Raw genomic sequence first — 19,837 nt, 5'->3', positions numbered from 1 at the left:
CTTTTTCCCTGTGTCTAAGGCAAATCTCAATGGAGAACGTTCGAAAAAAAATTATATTCACTTATAGTAAAAGTTATTATTTAACATCTGAAACAGTGATTCATTTCTATTGTTCATGCTTGTCCTTTTTTTTTTAAAAAAAAAGCAGACCCTCTTCCTTTATATGAAAACAGACTGCATGCAAAAAAAAAAAAAAAAAAAAAACTATTGATTTATTTGAAAGTAATTGGTGACATGCAGGTCTGCTGACCTCAGCCAGACACCATATATGTGATGGCCTCCAATCATAGTGACTCGCAATTTGTGACCTACCTCAATAATATTCATGTTTTATGTCGAACTATGGCACATTACAATTCAGAATTTTAAGAATGGATCATTAATACATAAGTCAGTTCTCAAACTTCTGTACTAGTGACAAACAAACTAGTCACACATTCCGACCAGTAATTTGCAACCTGTGAATCATTGACCTGGCCCTGGTTCCCAAGCTCAGGTGGAGAACTAATTGGATGCCATACATAGCTGGAGAATAACAAATGTGTTTTCAGATTCTTTCTGAAAGTCATGAAGGAATGACAAGTTGGATCTCTTCTTGGAAGCAAGAATACATTTCTAGTGACTGTGAATGCTTTCTATGGGTAGGTCAAGGAAATTATTCGATTTTATTACAGCTAGCATGCCCACTGTTCACATATAGCTTCTTGAAAAATATATCTAAGGCGACATTCCAAGTGCAAAAGCTACATTCCGACAGGGGGGCGTGACTTGGTGCAGTAGAGGAGCTCTGTAGTGGCCTTCCCATTCCGGACGATATCTAACCGCCATCCGCCTGACCCAGACAGTCTGAGACAACTGGGTGTTCATAAGTGCAACAAGCAACCCCTGAGGTCTATCGCACCCATGGGTGCCGAACGGAGCCAGGACCTGCCGGGCCAGTGTGCCGCTCGACTCGAGCCCATAGGCATGGATCCCACTGCCTTTGGCAACAGCCAAGAGCGATGGGCCTGTGTGGTGGCTGGTCGGTGATGACTGCCACAGACGCAAGCAAAGCGGAGAATGAGGGTGTTGGACCGGACCCTTGGGATCGACGCGTAGGAAGATCCAAGCTGAGGCCCGCTGGGCTGGGGAACCGCCCGTCTTGGGCCCCGGGGGCGGCGATCCCCCCGCCTTTGCGACAGCGGAGTACGACAGGCCTGTGTGGTGGTCGCTGTGCGGCAGCTGCCTCAGAGACAAGCAAAGCAGAGAATAAGAGTGCCGGGCTGAGCCCCAGGGATCGACGTGTGAGTGGGCTGAAGTTGGCTTGAGCCATGAGGCGGGAGGACTGCGGCGTACCCGGTGAGTGGCTCGTGAGCGGCAGGTGCCGACTGAACAACTGGACCACCCCTCCTATTTGCTCAGTCAAACCCCACCCACGCAGGGGTGGCCGGCTGCTTTAATTCAAGTCGGGATTCCAGAGTGCGTAGTTAACCGGGGGGTGCGTCTAATTGAGAGTGGACCAGAGATAGTGGATCAGAAACAACAACCCCCCCTTCCTAAAATAATTGGGGACTGTTGGGGTGTGGGACAGAGGGATCATGAAGCACGCCTGGTAGGTTCGAAGAAGATGTTTATTGCCACTTTGTCTTATTTCTTTAATAAGGGAATTTTTAGACAGGTGCTTGACAAAAGAAAAATGTCACTGAGGAATGCGCCAGGAATGCTGCCATGTTAAATGACATATCTGGTAGACTAGTATACAGCAGAGAACAACTACTGCAGCTGAACCTATCTAAGGGTTACAATCCTCTGGGCATTAGTCTTTCCTGTGGACTAGTTAACAGCCGGTCACTAGTTAAACACTCCTCTGATGTCTATGGTCTCCTGGAAGACCTAGAGCTAGACGCCCTTTTTATAACAGAAACTTGGGCCACGACCGAGTCCACAGCAGCCCTGAGCGCGGCTTGTCCCTGTGGTTACAAAATCTTCCACAAACCCCGAAGCTTGGGTAGAGGAGGTGGAGTGGGTATGATTTTTAAAGACACCTTAGACTTCAGACCTCTCCAGATTGATGAGGTAGGGGGGATAGAAATTATGGGCTTTTCTTTACAGTCTCCCGGAGGGAATCTACTCACGTGGATGCTATGCTATAGGCCCCCGGGTGCAACCACACATTTCCATCTCCTCGCTGATACCATCATTAACCTAAAACTTGCCCACACCAACATGATCATATTAGGTGACTTTAACCTCACAGAGGATGGAGGTCTCGGTAGCCAACTGAGAGACCTCCAGCATACCTGCTCTAACCTAAATCTCCATCAATTGGTGGCCAGCCCTACCCATCAGAAGGGGCATATTTTGGACTTGGTATTTGCTAACCCAGTTACAATGGGGATATCAAGTATTATGCCCTTGAACTGGACTGACCACTCCCTCATACATCTGAGCATGGCATTGCCCCGCTGGAAGAACAAGCCCAGCCAGCAGGGCTTTCATAGGAAGGACAGAGAATGGGCCTGATTGGCCAAAGTTGACCCCTTAATTCTAGAGAGAAGGCCAGCTGCGTGTCGTCAGCGCAGTTCACCAGACTGACTCCAAAGGATTTAATTAGAGGAAACAGGGGCCGTAGGTAGATGTTGAAAAGGACGGGGCTAATAGCCGATCCCTGCGGCACCCCGTGCGCAACTGGAGACCTGCTAGGTACAACGAGGAGCTGTATCAACTTAGACTCTCTCGCAGGCAAGCTGAGAGGAAATGGAGAAGAAAGTATGCCGAGGACGACAAAAAAGATCTGAGATTGATACAATTACAATATAAAGCTCTGATCTTGAGGTCCAAGGCAGACTTCTATGCGAGTTCCATCACCCAGGCCTCCAATGGGACTAAAGCCCTCTTTAAGATTGTTCGCGATCTTTCTAACCCGGATTGCATGAACAATAGAGTAGCTCCCTCACAAGCCTTGTGTAATGAAATTGCCTCCTTTTTTCAAGAGAAAATCGCCAACATTGTCAATACACTACATGACAATACTCAGGATGGTTCTGAGGAAACCGCCAGCTTAGGCGACGGAGATGTCTCACTGACCGTGGCCCTAGACCGCTTTCAACCACTCTCCCAGACAGCTTTTGACAGTCTAATAGAAAGTGTGTCTTCTGGCTCCCCTCTTGACCCTCTCCCTCATAAAATCTGGAAACTATATGGGCATTACACCTTCCCCGGCTTGAGGGTGATCTGCAACCAGTCTCTGATGGCGGGTTCTGTCCCGGACTGCTGGAAATTAGCAGTGGTAACCTCACTGATTAAGAAACCGAATCTGGACCCTTTGGTACCAGCTAATTTCAGGCCTATTTCACTCTTGCCTTACCCGGTGAAAATTCTTGAAAAGTCAGTTAGCAAGACGCTGTCCTGCTTCCTGGAGGAGGACCTCCTGCTTGACAGGGATCAGTTCGGTTTTCGTCCCGGTCATGGGACTGAAACGGCTCTAACTACCATGCTGGATAATCTTCGAATACGTGCCGACAACGGGAATGCCATGATTCTGGTGCTTCTCGATATGTCGGCAGCGTTCGATACGGTGAGCCATCCAGTCCTGGTGAAGAGACTGAAGCAGATAGGTGTCAAAGGTAGAGCGCTGCAATGGCTCCAATCCTACCTGGAGGGTAGACAGCAGGTAGTCACCATGACCCCTTTCTCATCTAGCAGGTCTCCAGTTGCGCACGGGGTGCCGCAGGGATCGGCTATTAGCCCCGTCCTTTTCAACATCTACCTACAGCCCCTGTTTCCTCTAATTAAATCCTTTGGAGTCAGCCTGGTGAACTGCGCTGACGACACGCAGCTGGCCTTCTCTCTAGAAGGGGCTGATGCATTATCCATGGACCGGTTCCAGCAATGCATGAAGCAGACCACGGACTGGCTTAGAAGGAACTCCCTCCAGTTCAATAGTGGTAAAACCGAGGTGGTCTTCTGCTCCCCAACCAGGGTCCCAAAACATCTAACTCCTGAATTAAGACTCTCTCCAGAGGAGGACCCCCTGATACCGGTCAGCAAGGTACGCAATCTTGGGGTAATTTTAGACGACGATCTCCAGATGGTATCCCAGGCTAGTAAGACCGCTTCGGTCTGCTTTGCCCTGCTACGACTACTCCCAAGCATCCTACCTTTACTTCCTAGGGAATTGCGAGCCACGGTAGTACGTAGCACGGTATTAAGCAGGCTCGACTACTGCAACTCCCTCTATCTGTGCACCCCGCAGTATATCTTCCAGGGACTGCAGAGGATACAGTCAGCAGCAGCTAAACTAGTGCTTGATCGACGACGCAGCTCCTCGGCTACCGGAGCTTTGAGGGACCTACACTGGCTCCCGGTCAAGGAGAGGGTCTCCTTTAAGTCTCTGTGTCTGACATTCAAAGCAGTGCATGGACTAGGTCCTGCTCCTTTGCAGGATAAGTTTGCTTGCCATCTACCAACTAGGCAGCTCCGCTCCTCCACAGCAGGCCTACTGGTAGTCCCGAGATTTAAACGCTCTCAGTTAGGCGGCAGGGCCTTCAGCATAGTAGCCCCCGGCATGTGGAATAAGCTCCCTATGAATTTAAGACAGTGTAACTCTCTACTTGAATTCCGCAAGGGACTTAAAACCTGGCTCTATCCCAAAGTATAACCCAGATTCGCTCTCCCTGTCCCTTTATCTGCCTTCCAGTATGGCTTCCTCAGTCTTAAGCGCCAAGATGCCCATAGGGTGATAGCCGCGCTCTATAAGTATCCAATCAGTCAATCAATCAATCAATTGGGGACTGTTGGGGTGTGGGACAGAGGGATCATGAAGCACGCCTGGTAGGTTCGAAGAAGATGTTTATTGCCACTTTGTCTTATTTCTTTAATAAGGGAATTTTTAGACAGGTGCTTGACAAAAGAAAAATGTCACTAAGGGTACAGATTATATCCACAGTCTCTCCAGGTCCTCTTATTCGGGCTCTTAGGCAATGGAACTTCTGGTTGCACTTGGCCTCTTCCACTGGTCCGGATTTATCAGTCAGCATAAAGGAAAAAGAGATAAATAAACCAGGAGGTTACCGTGTATGCTACGGCCCTTTTCTTTCTTTACTCTGTGCTACCATCACCAAAAGTAAGTAAAGATAAACAGGTAGTGAGGGAAGGATGTGAGGGCAAAACTGATGTGGTGTAAACTCACACAAAAAAATAAAATAGTGATAACACACACGTACCTCCCCACCACCCCCACCAGAAGGACCCCCCTAACGGTACTCGCCTTGAACCATGGTCCGAGTCCAGGATCGTGGTAAAGGGACCCGTGGCGCCTTCTCTCCTTGTTGAACCGCGGGGCTGGGTCGCGATATATGCGGCTCTCTCCTTGGTCTTCTCTCTCTCTCCAGCGTTCTCCTCTACGTCCTCTGGACCGTCTGCTCTCTCTCTCAATTCTTCACTCGCCTTCTCTGGGTCAGCTCTCGAGGCCTCCGACTCCATTGCAGCGTCTTTTCTTCCATCATCTGTTGATGACGTCAGGTGGCCTTCCGGGTTCTTCTCTGCCGATGCTAGACCGCGCACTTCATCCGGTCTATGCAGCGAGCCGGCACCTTCCGTAATGCAGGTCCGGTGTATCTCCTCCTCATAGGGACATAGTGGGGGGCCAGGGTTGGGCCTAGACAGGCGTGCTTGAGGCAGCGGGCCAGGAGTCACATACAACGGAAGCAGTGGCCTAAGTGAAAACAGAGCGGACATCAGGGGCCAGAACTCGAGGCACGCAGAGGTCTGATAGGCCCACCGGCGACACAGCTAGCACTGCTCTCATTGGGGGTGGCTCCTGCAATGTGACACATGTGATTACTTGGAACTGGTACCTCTACAACCCAGCCACTCTCCACTGAATCTACAACCAGGGGGTGTGCTGTGTGGACACTGCACTGAGACACGACCGGTTGCCCTCCAATAATCCACTGAGTACAGCCATATAATACGACCCAATGGGGTCCCCCCACTCCAGTTGAATGAACTAGATAAATACGCAGTACCCAGGACAACAATGGCAGAAGGCGCAGAATCACAAGGGAACCCAGGCATGGCAGAACCCTCTCCAGGGGGCAATAATAGCAGCCATTTAGGCACTGGGCAAGGAACCTAGAGTCCAAAATAGACAAAGTCACGATCAAAGTCAACCTGCTATGGGCAGATATGAATAAGAACATTGTAAAAGTAGCTGTAGCAGAAACTAACAAAGGTGATCTACAAGCCGCCACCAAGAGAATGGATGATCAAACATAATGACTCACAAACTAATGCAAAATAAATGGCAACAAAGCTGGAGAACCAGGAGGGGAGCGCCCGGAGGAACAACGTTAGAGTGGGGGGGTGCCTGAAGGGGCGGAGGGCCCCAGAATGAACCTATTTCTGGAAGACCTCATACTTAAACACATTCAGCCTAAATGCTTGTCAAACTATTTCTCGCCAGAAAGGGCACACAGAGCGCCGGTGCCGCAACCGAACCCATGAGCCCTCCCAAGAACCATTATTGCAAGGATCCTCAACTTCCGGGACCGAGATGCCATTCTACAGGCCACCCGGCCACCCAGCTACCCTATGAAAATGCACCAATCTGCTTCTTCCCGGACTTCACCATCATGGTCCGACGACAGCAGCGCACTTTTGATGAGCTTAAGCGGACACTACGGACCGAAAATCTCAAATATACAATGCTATTTCCAGCTAATTTGAGAGTGTTGGACAACGGCAAAACATGGTACTTTGCATTCCCCAGTGAGGTGTGGGACTGGCTTGAGGGAGGGCATAAGGCCACCGGACCAGTTCAACAGGGTCCCAATCGTCAACGAGGGGAACAGAGAGATGCCCTCCTCAGAATCTCCACACAGATCACAAACCTGTAGGCTCAATGACAGGGGCCGACCCCCCCTTGATCAGGCTCTGTAAGGCTTGACTTGAGACTGCACCTGGCAAAAGCACTCTAGACCACTCATGTGCCCGGAGGGTGTACCCAAGCCTATTCAGTGCCTGATAGTAGTGTCACAGTAAAATAGATGTTTGGAAACATCCCTGGGCCATGTGATAGGCACCTCATGATGCCTGCCACACTGTGCAGGGATGTTTAGGGAGAAACTGCCTGTGCAGGGATGTTTAGGGAGAAACTGCTGCAGATCGGCGCATATAAATTCCCCCTACTTCCACGGACAGAGTAAATATACAGTCACACGCATATATACTCTTCATACGCTAGGGCCCATCACACTAAAATTCACACTATTACTCTATCCACACTGAATACAGGAGAGGAAACCTTGTTGAAAATTGAAATAACGATGTGAGTAAGCATTCACTAAAGACATGAATTCCCCTTTTATGACCGAGTTTCTCCCGTTATGTTGACTAAAGTCTGGACTCCATTTTGTATTGTCATGCCTCCACGTGCGTAGCACGAGAAGAGTCCTATCTTCGTGTTAGTTGCTCTTGTAATCTGCCTAGTAACAGTCTATAAATAGCCCCTTTGTCCGTCTGGCGCATGCCCACACTTGACCACATCTGTTATCAGTTAGTCCTTGCTTGACCATGTTTTCGCGGGCTCAGGAAATTAGTTCCTCCGCCCACATATTGATTCTGTATCGAAAATGACCATAAAAGGTAATACTCTTTGCCTCATGTTGTATCCACCCACTTATGAGCCCCTCTGTTGTGTATAAAAGGGGACCGTGTACGCAAGTTCTTTGTGCTACCCTATGCAATACTGAAGAGTGTTGTATGGGTTGTAGGACCACCCTTAAGGGTTAATAAACTTTGTCTTTGTACTTTGCAGTTTCCGTGCCAACTTACTTGTAGATTCCATTTGCAGGAGAGCGAACCCTTGTGTCCTGCTGGCCTAGCTGGGGCCTATACTCATCAACCTAAACCAATCTGCATCTAAACGAGGCCAATGTAACCATAAAGAAATTGTCCTGAGTCATGATTTTAAACATAGGAAATACATTTGAAACTCAATAAATGACAAAGAAATAACCATCCGACACAGATATTCAAACAAATGCTTATTTATCTAAATTTGTTCAAAATGAAAGTCAATCATTAGCAAAATCATTATTCTCATAGTTACCTATTCTAGCTAAAAGGGGTCAGGACTGGTTTCTCGGTAAAGTCTCTCGAGCTGCTGTCCTCAGCATAAGAAGTCCAAAACGCGATGACCACAAGGGACACGATGGATGTAATGAGCGCAAAAGAACAGCCAGGGACCCTCTCTAGTCTAACATATTTATAGGGAAAATAACAAATAAAAGTTACAAACAATCTTTGGATATCCATTGAGCCGCTGAGCAGAGCGAGCAGGAAAGGAAGTCTCTTGGTTACATTTAGAAAACCTCCGCTCAGGAAAAATCACAAAAATAAAAAATACGGAAGAAGGAAACTCGAGTTTGCAAATGTAACTTTCACGAATGCTCTTCCTTGGTATCATAGCAGAGCCACCGCAGACTGGTCATTGTTCATTGTGGCTTTATCCTTCTCCAAGGACAGTTGGAATCATTCCCAGAGCTACTGTCCTCACGGAAATTTTCTACTCAGGCAGAAGCTGTGGTCAGGTGACTTTCGACCATGTTCAGCAAGGCCTCTCATCAAAATTCAATCACTCAAGCGCAGGCTGTAAATGGCAGCCATCTTGTTTTAGGCCAGAACGGACCATCTTAATTAAAAGAAACACAAAACAACATTACCACATCATAATGATTATACAGTGTTAATCCCCACTAATACCCTTATGTGTATGTAATTATCTAGCCTTCTGCAACTCAATTAAGCATTAGCACACGTTATTTTAAAAGCACAAACTCGAAACAAATAGCACTTTTGCGACACTTATTTAATAAAACCGCACATTATTATTAAGCAACATATATGCAACCCACATGTAGTTTCTCTCATTAGTAATGTTGGTTAATCCGGACAAAACAAACTATTAATGTTTCTAAATTAGTAATTTTAATCATAACATATAGACGAAACTGGAGCTTAAAACTCGATAAATTTTCAACAGAAAACTCTGCTCCAGCAATCCCCCCTTTGGTGATATATTATCACCACAAAAACCAACCCAAAAAAAAAAATAATAATTTGTCCCAATTTTTAGGAGAAATTGAAAATGTCTTTTATGACACAACATTAAACACCAGACTCTCTCACATCATCCCTCTTCGACTCCAAGTACACACTCTCCCTCAATTCTTCTAATTCTATTTCTTGTGGGTCTCTCCTTGACCTCTTTTGTTTCTTTTCAGCATTTCCTCTAATTATTCTCTTTCTCCCTCCCCTGTTTTTACAACACAAACACCCCAATCTTAGCATCAATAAAGCAACAATTACACATGTCAATGGAAATAATATTTTACCAATAATGGTACTACCTATCTTAGCAATAAAACTCTTAACAGCGACTATCTTATTAGCTATTTTAGTCCAGATACTTTCAGCTTCCAGTGGTACTAATTCTTCATGTAAATCAGTAATATTTTTGATATAGACCTTTAGGTCTCTGCTTTCGTCAGGAATGTAAGTGCAACAATGTTGAACTTTCAGCATTCCACAGACTCCACCCTCCTTGGCTAATAGAATATCAAGGGTAAGTCGATTTTGCATAGACATGGCACGTACGGCAATCATCTCCGTATTTACCAAAAGAAACCCTCCAGCGGTACTTGTCGATAAGCGATCCACCACTGTTGACAGTTTCCGAATTCCATATGCATTTAAAGAAATTCCCACTGCTGGAATTAAAGCTCCAAAGATATCACCTACAATTTCTGACCAAGTTTCTCTCTTAAAACGTGTTAGTAAATGAATGTGTTCTACATCTTCTATCCTATCTATATGAAAAATCTTTGGAAAGACCAGGCCCACATAACACGTGCCATACCAATGGTCAGGCAACTTGTAATAAGCCTTGTTCCCACAAACATAATACACTCCTGGGAAAACTGGATCCTCTCCACCTTTAAAACCCCATCCTGTTGCAATGAAGTATGTATCATGACACTCACTAGTCCCAACAAAATATGTATCCTATTGGGATTTCTTTCTGGTAATGCATAGTTTACCCTTCTGTGGTGCATCTAAAGCCAAAGTCGGGCTGGCCCCATTCCTCAATTCCTTTCCCATTTCAATATCCCAAATTGTCTCACTCACTTTATATTTCCCTGCCTTTTCATGCATGCTCATTCTCCTTTCCTCTACCATGTTTAGGAAAGCCTTCTCCTCTTCTTTCAGACTGCAAGTTAAATTGTTTCTAAAAATGTAATCTAATGTTAATTCTTCTTTCTCAATAAAAATCTCACCAAAAAAGTTAGCTTCTTTAGCTGGATTCAGCTTCTTATCCATAGGCAATTGCCCAAAAAGGTTATCTTTGTTAGACATCTCGTAATCTATTTTCCCTAACAAGTAAAAAACACTACTTAGCACACTACATGAAATCCCATACGTAGCTGGTAAATGGTGATAAGTAACACCCTCTGAAACGGATGCAGGTAATTGCATACAGACGTAGCAATCCCTAACTTCCATTGTCTTTACGTATTCATACAACAACTTTGAAAAAACATTGCTGGAAAAATCATTAATTGACCTATCTTTATGTACGTAAATGTTACTAATTCTAGTTGGAACTACTTTCTGTGAACTCTTTTCTACATTAGTCACATTCTCAGTATGCATTCCAAAAGTGTCTACTGTAACTCTAAAAGTAACTAATAAAGCTAATACACCCCATAATAGCATTAATAATCCAGTACAGCAGCAGCACATTCTACACCATCTCTTCAAAAAGGCACATCTATTTTGAATATTCTCTGTGTTAGCCATTTTACTACTTTGGCAGTGTCTTTTGACTTAGCCTCTTTTACTCCACTACTGAATTTTAGTACTCTAGATTATTTCACACAGCTAATTTCAGATTTACTCTTTTCACTTTCCTCCAAGTGACTCCTTCAGTTCACTCAGTTTGGATTTTCATCACTTTTCACTTCGTCTTCTGCAACATCAAATTGTATCAGATCATCAACAACATCCTGTGCATCCGACTCTTTTCCAATGTCAGTCAGAATAACTTTCAGGATTCCAACAGTTTTCTCCTCAACCACTTCTCGTACGGTCCCCTTTGGATTTCCTTGACCCTCTGCCTCTTCACCTTCAGACAGCGCCACGTACGTCCATTCCGGTGACGTATACTTCTGGTTAAGCTTTCTTATTCTCTTGATCTCCTCTGGTTCTTTTGTAACTTTTTGTTTTTCACCTTTTGCTTGATTCTGACTTGACACCTCGTTCACCTGTTCAGCTTTCGATGAATTTGCTCGTGTCAGTCTGTACCTTAGCCTCTTTATCCAGTTGGGCCAAAGATCTCCTCTTACAACCCTTTTCGGTCTCACCTCTTTATTATTTCTTTCTCCAATCCAAGTTCTCTTTCTCAGAACTCGACCCTCTGATTTCTCATTTTCACTCTCATCTGATTCTGTCTCATTTGCCTCTTGTTCTTCAACAATTTTCTTTTGCTCCACAATCTTTTCCACCACCGATTGAGATTTCCCTATTTCTGTCCCTCCTCGGGTCTCCGACACGCAATCTTCTTGCTGTCTACTTGTCCCTTCACCTAGCTTATCAGGAATGTTCCCTACACCTCCTCGGGGGTCTTCCGCAATCTGTCCCTCTCTATCTTCTTCTGACCCTGCTTCTTCAGGTGTAATCTCAAGTGGATTTTCAACCTCCTCATCTGATTCAGGTGTAGTTTCTGTGGAATTGCTCTTTTCTCTTCTTTCTTCTACACTGCTTGTTGGAACTTCAGGCACTCTTACAGAATCCGATCTCTCCTCTGAGACTCTCAATGTTTCTCTTGAAGCCTCTCTTGGAAAGAAAAAAGAATCCCCTGACTCTCTTTCTCCTTCACCCCTTTCAGGATTCTTTTTTCTTCTCACTGGTTCAGTTTCTGCATCATCACTGGAATCTGACTCCTCAAAATACTCTTTACCAGTCCCATCTTTTGGATTTGGAACTCTCAGAGTATGACTCGCATGCACCCAGTTTTTCACACCAGCACACTTTACTGCAGTTGTCGTAGTCAGAATGACTTGTCTTGGCCTTCCCCACCTTGGAACCAAGCAATTCCTTCTTCTGTGCACCTTAATCCTCACCCAGTCCCCTGGACTCAGATCATGGGCTTGCTTCTTCTCAAGTGTGGTAGCGTCTTCTCCAACCTGGTGAAACACAGAATGAACTGCGTCAGCCAGGCCTTTACAGTAATCCAAAATCATGTCATCAGTTATTGTCATCAACTTGTTGACAGGCACAAATGCATGTCTCATCGCACGTCCCATTAAGATCTCGTGCGGACTCAAACCTGTGGTTCTATCTGGAGTAGACCTAATAGTCATAAGCACTAGAGGCAAGACATCAGGCCATTTCATTCCAGTGGCTAAACACATCTTACCAATTCGGTTTTTTATTGTGCCATTCATCTGTTCAACGACTCCAGAAGCCTCTGGTCTGTATGCACAATGTAGCTTCTGCTGTATGCTCAATGCTTCACAAATTAAACCCATGAGCTCATTATAGAAGTGTCCACCTCTATCAGACTCAATTGTCACTGGGAACCCGTACCTAGGAATCAACTCTCTTAACAGTAATTTTGCAACTGTTATTCCATCATTTCTCCTAGTCGGATAGGCCTCCACCCATCTTGAGAACAAACAGACTACCACTAGAACATACCTCAATTTATTCACTTGGGGCATTTCAATGAAATCTATTTGCATTCTGTATAAAGGACCTCCTTCTCTGCCTATTGTTCCTAGGCTCACCACTGTCTTTTTTCCAGTATTAAACTGCTGACAAATCAAACATCTCTGACAGAAGCTTTCTGCAATCAACCTGAACTTTGCATTGTACCAGGTCTGCTTAAAAGACCTAATCATTGCATCCCTTCCCTTCCCAGATGTCCCTGGCCATGATACATTCTTGCCATTGTCAACAGCATTGAGTTGGGCATGACTGGTCTACCATCTCTATAGATCCAAACATGATCTGTTTCTCTTGGGGCACAACCTGCCTTGATCCAATCTCTCATTTCCTCATCTCCTGCCTCATCCTGCAACTGTTTCACTTCATCCCACGTCTCTAGGACATTAGTAAACATCACAGAACAAAAAGACATTTCCCTTTCCCTTTCTCGTGCCCTATTAATCGAATGATCGTTCTTTGCACAATACTGTGCTATGTCATTGGCAAAACGATTACCAAGAGTAACAAAATCATCTCCTTGTCCATGAGCAGCACATTTCACAACTGCTAACTCTTTAGGCAGCTGTATCGCCTCAAGCAATTTTCCATCACTTCAGCATTCTTTATTGGAGTCCCACTCGACGTCAAAAAACCTCTCTGTAACCAAAGCTGGCCGAAATCATGAACAACTCCAAATCCGTACTGACTATCAGTCATCACAGTCACTCTCAGATTTTTCCCAATTTTGCAAGCTTTTGTCAATGCCACCAATTCAGCCACTTGAGCAGATCTCACTCCTTTCAAAGGCGAAGCTTCCATAACTTCTGAAACCTTGCACACCGCATATGCTGCACTCAGCACACCATCATCAGTTCTCAAACATGATCCATCCACAAACAGCACATGATCACTCTCAGGCAATGGCAAATCTCTTATGTCTGGTCTTGGTTTTGTGCAGTAGTCAAGCACATCCAAACAATCATGATCAACATCATCTCCCACATTCACATTGTCAGCATCCGGTAACAACGTTGCTGGATTCACATTCACACATCTCTCAAGAGTCACATTGGATGCTCCCAGAATGATTTTCTCATATTTAGTCAACCGACTATGTGACATGTACTGAGTCCTGCTTCTCGTCAAAAGAATTGCCACATCATGAGGTACGAATACCCGTACAGGATATCCCATTATTATACCCTCACTCTGTTCCAAGCTTCTGCATGTAGCAGCTACTGCTTTCAGGCAACCTGGCAAACCCACAGCTACGGGGTCAAGTGTCGATGAGAAGTACGCAATCGGCCTTCTCAGTTGTCCATGCTTCTGAATTAACACTAAAAGTGCACATCCATTTCTCTCACTGCAGTACAACTCAAACTCTTTCTCATAGTCTGGCGTTCCCAAAGCAGGGGCTTCACACATTCTGCTCTTTAACTCTTCAAATGCTTCCATTTGTTCACCATCCAGTTCCAATGGGTCTCTCACCTCACTTTTGGTCAACTTAATCAGTGGCTTTGCTATCAGGGAGAAATTACTTATCCACTGACGACAATAACCCACCATCCCCAGAAACATCCTCACCTCTCTCTGGGTCATCGGGGCTCTCATTCTTCTGATAATTTTGATCCTGTCATCGGTCACCTTTCTCAGACCCTTTTCAATATTGTGTCCAAGATAATGCACCTCTTTCTTGCAAAACTGCAATTTGGCTGGAGACACCTTTAACCCTCCATCTGCCAGATGATTCAGTAAAGCTATGGTATCTACTTCACAAGCTTCACGTGTCTTCGAAGTCATCAATATACTGCACTAGCACTGAGCTTTCAGGCATGATCAAACTCTCCAATGATTTTTTCAGTAACTGATTGAATATCGAAGGACTCTCTGTATACCCCTGTGGGATACGACACCATGCTAAAATACGCTGGCCAAACCGGAATGCAAAAATCGGCTGGCTATCATGATGCAATGGAATTGAAAAGAAAGCATGGCACAAATCAATCACTGTGTACCACTCAGCATCATGAGGAATCTGATACAAAATCACTGAAGGATTTGGCACAATGGGACAACATGCCACCACAATTTTGTTAACTTTTCTCAAATCTTGCACAATCCTGAACTTTCCATTAGGTTTCTTCAGCCCCATTATCGGTGAATTACACGGGCTACTCAGTAACTCTCTCAAAACACCCTGTTGAATCATCTTATCAATTATAGGAGTTATTCCCTCAATTATTTCCGGTGTCAATCTATAGTGAGGAATATTAGGATAAACAATCCCCTCTTTCACTGAAATCTTCACTGGATCCACATTATTCATCAATCCCACATCTTCTCCAGTAAAATCCCAAACTGCTGTTTTCACTGTGTGTCTCAACTCCTGTGGCAAATCATCTGGATTAAACACAGCATATGTACCAACAATTTCACTCTCCCTATTATCTAGAGTCATCCGGTACAAAACATCCTCATCTGGTGTCTCAAAAGCTATTCCATCCGGAGTACAGAAAATGGTACAATTCATCTTGCACAATAAGTCCCTACCTAGCAAGTTCACTGGACTAGTGTCACAGACTACAAATCTGTGCATGTCTGAAAATTTCCCTATTCTTACCCTTACTGGTTCAGTAAGACGAGTCTTAATCTGTGTATTGGCTACACCAACCACTTGGATTGCTTCGTCCGAGAGAGGAAGATTTCTAATGTCTGCTGACCTGACAGTTGATCTTGTCGCTCCTGTGTCTACCAAAAAAGTAACACTCTCCCCATTTATTTTCCCATCCACAAATGGTCCTGCCTGGTCTATTTCTACAGTTGCACCAAGTATGCACTCTTCCTCCTCTCTTCGGCACCGTCAATAGTCCCCTTCAGACTCACTCGCCTCATTCTTTAACCAGTACTGCTGTACCAGGTTAGAACGTTTCGGTTTGTTTACCTGCTCATCATTGTAGAATCCTGAGTCCTGGTTATACTTTTGGGACCCTCTATTCTGCGGCAAGGGCGGTTTTGGCTCTTGACTCTGCTGTCTGACAACCTTCTGCTGTTGCTGCTGTTGATTACACCCCTCGTTCTGCACCTGTTGATTTAAGGGTTTACTCTCATTACTCACTAATGGTGGATTGGTACACTCAAATCTCCAATGCCCCAATTGTCCACAGTTGTGACAAGGGAACTTTTTCTTGGCCTCCTCTAGATTCCCCTTTCCTTTTCCCGCATATCTGGGTCTAATTTCTGGATTATTTGCTTGTTCCATCAACTGTGCTTCTTGTCTCTCAGCAACTTTCACCTGTGCCCACATTGCTTTCTCTTTCAGCTTTCTCTGTTTTGCCTCAATCTCATCACTGAAGTACTTTGCTTGTCTCAAGATTTCATCAATCTTTTTACTCTGCCAATCAACTGTATGCTCACGTATTCTTTCACTGATTTCAGGTCTCAGGCCATATACAAACCTGTATACAAAATGACTCAAATGCTTGTCACCCAGGTGTTCATCTCCACTGAACTGTTTAAAAGCCAGTATCAGCCTTTCGTAAAAAGCATGAACTGATTCTTTTGCTTCCTGATGTGTTCGATCTATCTTAACCCAGTCTGTCTCTTTCGGGGGTACCTTATTTTTCAGGAACACAATTACCTGATCATATTTCTTCATAACCTCTGGATCTGGTGCTCCTGTTTTCGGATCTCTTGGATACTCTTTAGCAGGCCAATCTACAACTATTTTACACTCTGCCCACAAGTCTGCTGGAACAATTATATCAAACAGACTATTCAGGTCAATCCACAGCACTTTTGACAATTTCACAAACCTGTCTACCTGCCTATACCACTCGACGGGCTTTTCTCTCATTAGAGGGAAATCATTCGTAAATGACAAAATATCCTGTCTACTCCATGGGACATGTACGTATCCCCCTCCAGGAATCTCTCTCATAGGATAAGCATCCACTGTTTTCTCTTTTTCTCTCATGGGAAAAGCTGAGTAAGTCCTGTCCACTTAATCTTCCCTTTTCTTGTACCACCTATCCTTCCACTTTTCCACATCACCCCATTTTCGCAATAAGGCAATCATTTCCTTAATCTGTCCTGTTCTGCCAGCACCATTTAGATTTTCAATATCTTTGTCAGAGAAATCCACCCTGTAAGGCTTCTGCAAAGCTTTCACCTTATCCATATCAACTCCTTGGTCACTCGCTATCGCTCTTAACCTATCATGTGTACTCCTAGCCCTCCAGGTGATACTTTTACACATAAATGACAACTCTCCATCATGATGGTTTTTCAGTATATCTGTAGGAATTGATCCTGCAATAAGCTCCTCCAATTCTATGCGCAACCTGGCTACATCAATCGCCTGTGAATCTTTATCCTTCTTTTGAAGAACTTTCAACCAATCATTCAAATCTTCAGCTGTTATTTCAGTAGACTTTTTCACTGCACCCACTTGTTCTGTCATCCTCTGTGGCTCCAAAATAGTTCCTCCCAAACAACCAGTATTCAATCCTGAATTAGGCTGCACATCTAATCCTCCACTACATGTGTCATGTCTCGACTGCGACTGTCTCAAATTATTTTCTCCTGTTCTCATTCTTGATTCCTCCAAAGTACAAGTACCAACCAAACCATTTCCAACATAGGGAACCGTCAAACCATTTTCACCCATTCTTTGTTTATCAAAAATAGATACAACCGGACCAATCGTTACAGGCACTGTAACTGCTTCAAGATTTTTCGTCAGCTCTCGGATTTTCTCAGTCAGCTCAGATGTGGTTCTGGCTAATTCTCTTGTTTTCTCGTCACTTACTCGATTCTCTCTCTCTCGCTCTCTCCCTCTCTCCCTTTCCGTGAAAGAGCTACCACTTTTCAGATCAGGTGTCACAACCTCAGTTTTAATAATTCGCAAAGTATCTCTTACAGGAGTAGCAACTGGCGTGCTCTCTTCTGGTTCTGGTCTATACGGAGGTGGTCTCTTGTAAATCATGTCAACCAAAACCTCATCCTCATAATCATTAACTCCATACCTTCTCACTTCTGTATCAGGCACCTTTTCTGCACCTTTCCTCCCTTCCGCTTCCTCAACAGTTCTCATAGGATATAATCCCTCTGACATACTAGCATCTCGCCATCTCCGCATTCGATCATGATGAGTCTCACGATCTTATTTCCTCCCAAAAATGTATCTATAGTTGCCTCCACTCCTCTGCTTTTCTCGCTCATGCACCTCATCTTCCCATTCCACCAACGCCTCGAACTGTGTCGGCCTTGGTCTAGGCTCTAGACACATCATTTTCTCCCGTAAATTTCTCAACACGGCCAGATTAAATGAACCATGTTCCGGGAATGCTAAGACACCATCTTCCTTAGTATACTTAGCCCAGTTATCCAACCATATACAGGTATAATACCCATATTTCGCAACCATGAAGGATGCAGGAGTTCTCGTCGGAGGTAGCAATTCACCCTCTCTAGTTATTACGTTTTTATCCTTGTCGAACCACCTTTTTATTTTACCGAACAAGGATTTCTTCTTCTTTTCCTCCGGTTGGTAATACATTTTGACGTTTACCAATATTCTCAAGTCCCTTCCGTAACTGTACGATCTTTTGTCCAATAACAGCGCGATTCACACCAACGCACCAATCCTGGAGCGTCTACGTCACCCTGTACTCCTTCCAATCCCTGCGCGGCTCACACCAACGCACCAATCCCAGCGCGAGCACTGTTCTGATCCACTACCCAATCAGAGCGCGGTCTGTATGACGTCAGCAGTCGCTGCAGTCGCTTCTGCTCCTGTCTTCTGTCACTCGTCTACCCCTCCTTTACAAAGCCTTCTCAGTAGACTTCGTTTCAGATTCTACAAAATCTATTAGTTACAATATATAAACATCTCCATTGTCTGCTTCGCTAACCATAGAATAGTAAAGAAAATCTTACTCACAAGAATCCCGCTTCTCTCTAGAACAGCGCTTACCTCTGCTCCACCACGTAATAATTACTTTCGTTGACACAGTAGCACATCCCTCTACTCTGCCCTTCTAACATGCATCCATTAACTGTTTCCTCTAGGACTGCTCCAAAGAGTCTTACAATCAATTAAGTGCTCATACATTCACGCACTTTCACACCAGAAAATGTAGCACATGCACACAGAATCCTGCCTTTCCCAAGAACAGCGAACAGTCTGTCCCACTACAGAATTATAATACGCTTTAACCAAGCAGCGCTTACCTCTGCCCAGTCCTTCCGACAAGCTCGGAGAATACCTATTACTCCTCCCGCGATAAGCTTTAACGGCGAACCTTACGGATCCCTGGGACTTAAGACCAGAGTTTCACAGATTCACACACTCCTTTTATACTGAAAATATGTCCCTAATAGTAACACACGACGATGTCACTGATTCCGAACCCAGACAATGCGACGCGCAACTTCATTTGTCACACGTTTTTACCCGCATACGTACAGGGCCAACAATCCCGTCTTTCCCGAGAGCAGCACTCACTTCCCTCTGCCCTACTACGGAACCGTCACCAGCTCCCAAGTTCCAGAAGCCGTACACACTACATAGAACTCAATACGACGATTTCAACATATAGTATTAGTACATATACCAACATCAATCAATAATCAATGAACCAAAAAGCCTATGTACAAGCAATCTATCAGATCAAGACAATAATCTTAACCATCCTCTGCTACCAGGAAACTGCTGCAGATCGGCGCATATAAATTCCCCCTACTTCCACGGACAGAGTAAATCTACAGTCACACGCACATATACTCTTCATACGCTAGGGCCCATCACACTAAAATTCACACTATTACTCTATCCACACTGAATACAGGAGAGGAAACCTAAACCAATCTGCATCTAAACGAGGCCAATATAACCATAAAGAAATTGTCCTGAGTCATGATTTTAAACATAGGAAATACATTTGAAACTCAATAAATGACAAAGAAATAACCATCCGAGACAGATATTCAAACAAATGCTTATTTATCTAAATTAGTTCAAAATGAAAGTCAATCATTAGCAAAATCATTATTCTCATAGTTACCTATTCTAGCTAAAAGGGGTCAG

Source organism: Triturus cristatus, chromosome 3_2 (assembly GCF_964204655.1).
Source record: "Triturus cristatus chromosome 3_2, aTriCri1.1, whole genome shotgun sequence".
Taxonomy (NCBI): domain Eukaryota; kingdom Metazoa; phylum Chordata; class Amphibia; order Caudata; family Salamandridae; genus Triturus; species Triturus cristatus.
This window is presented reverse-complemented; position numbering follows the sequence as displayed.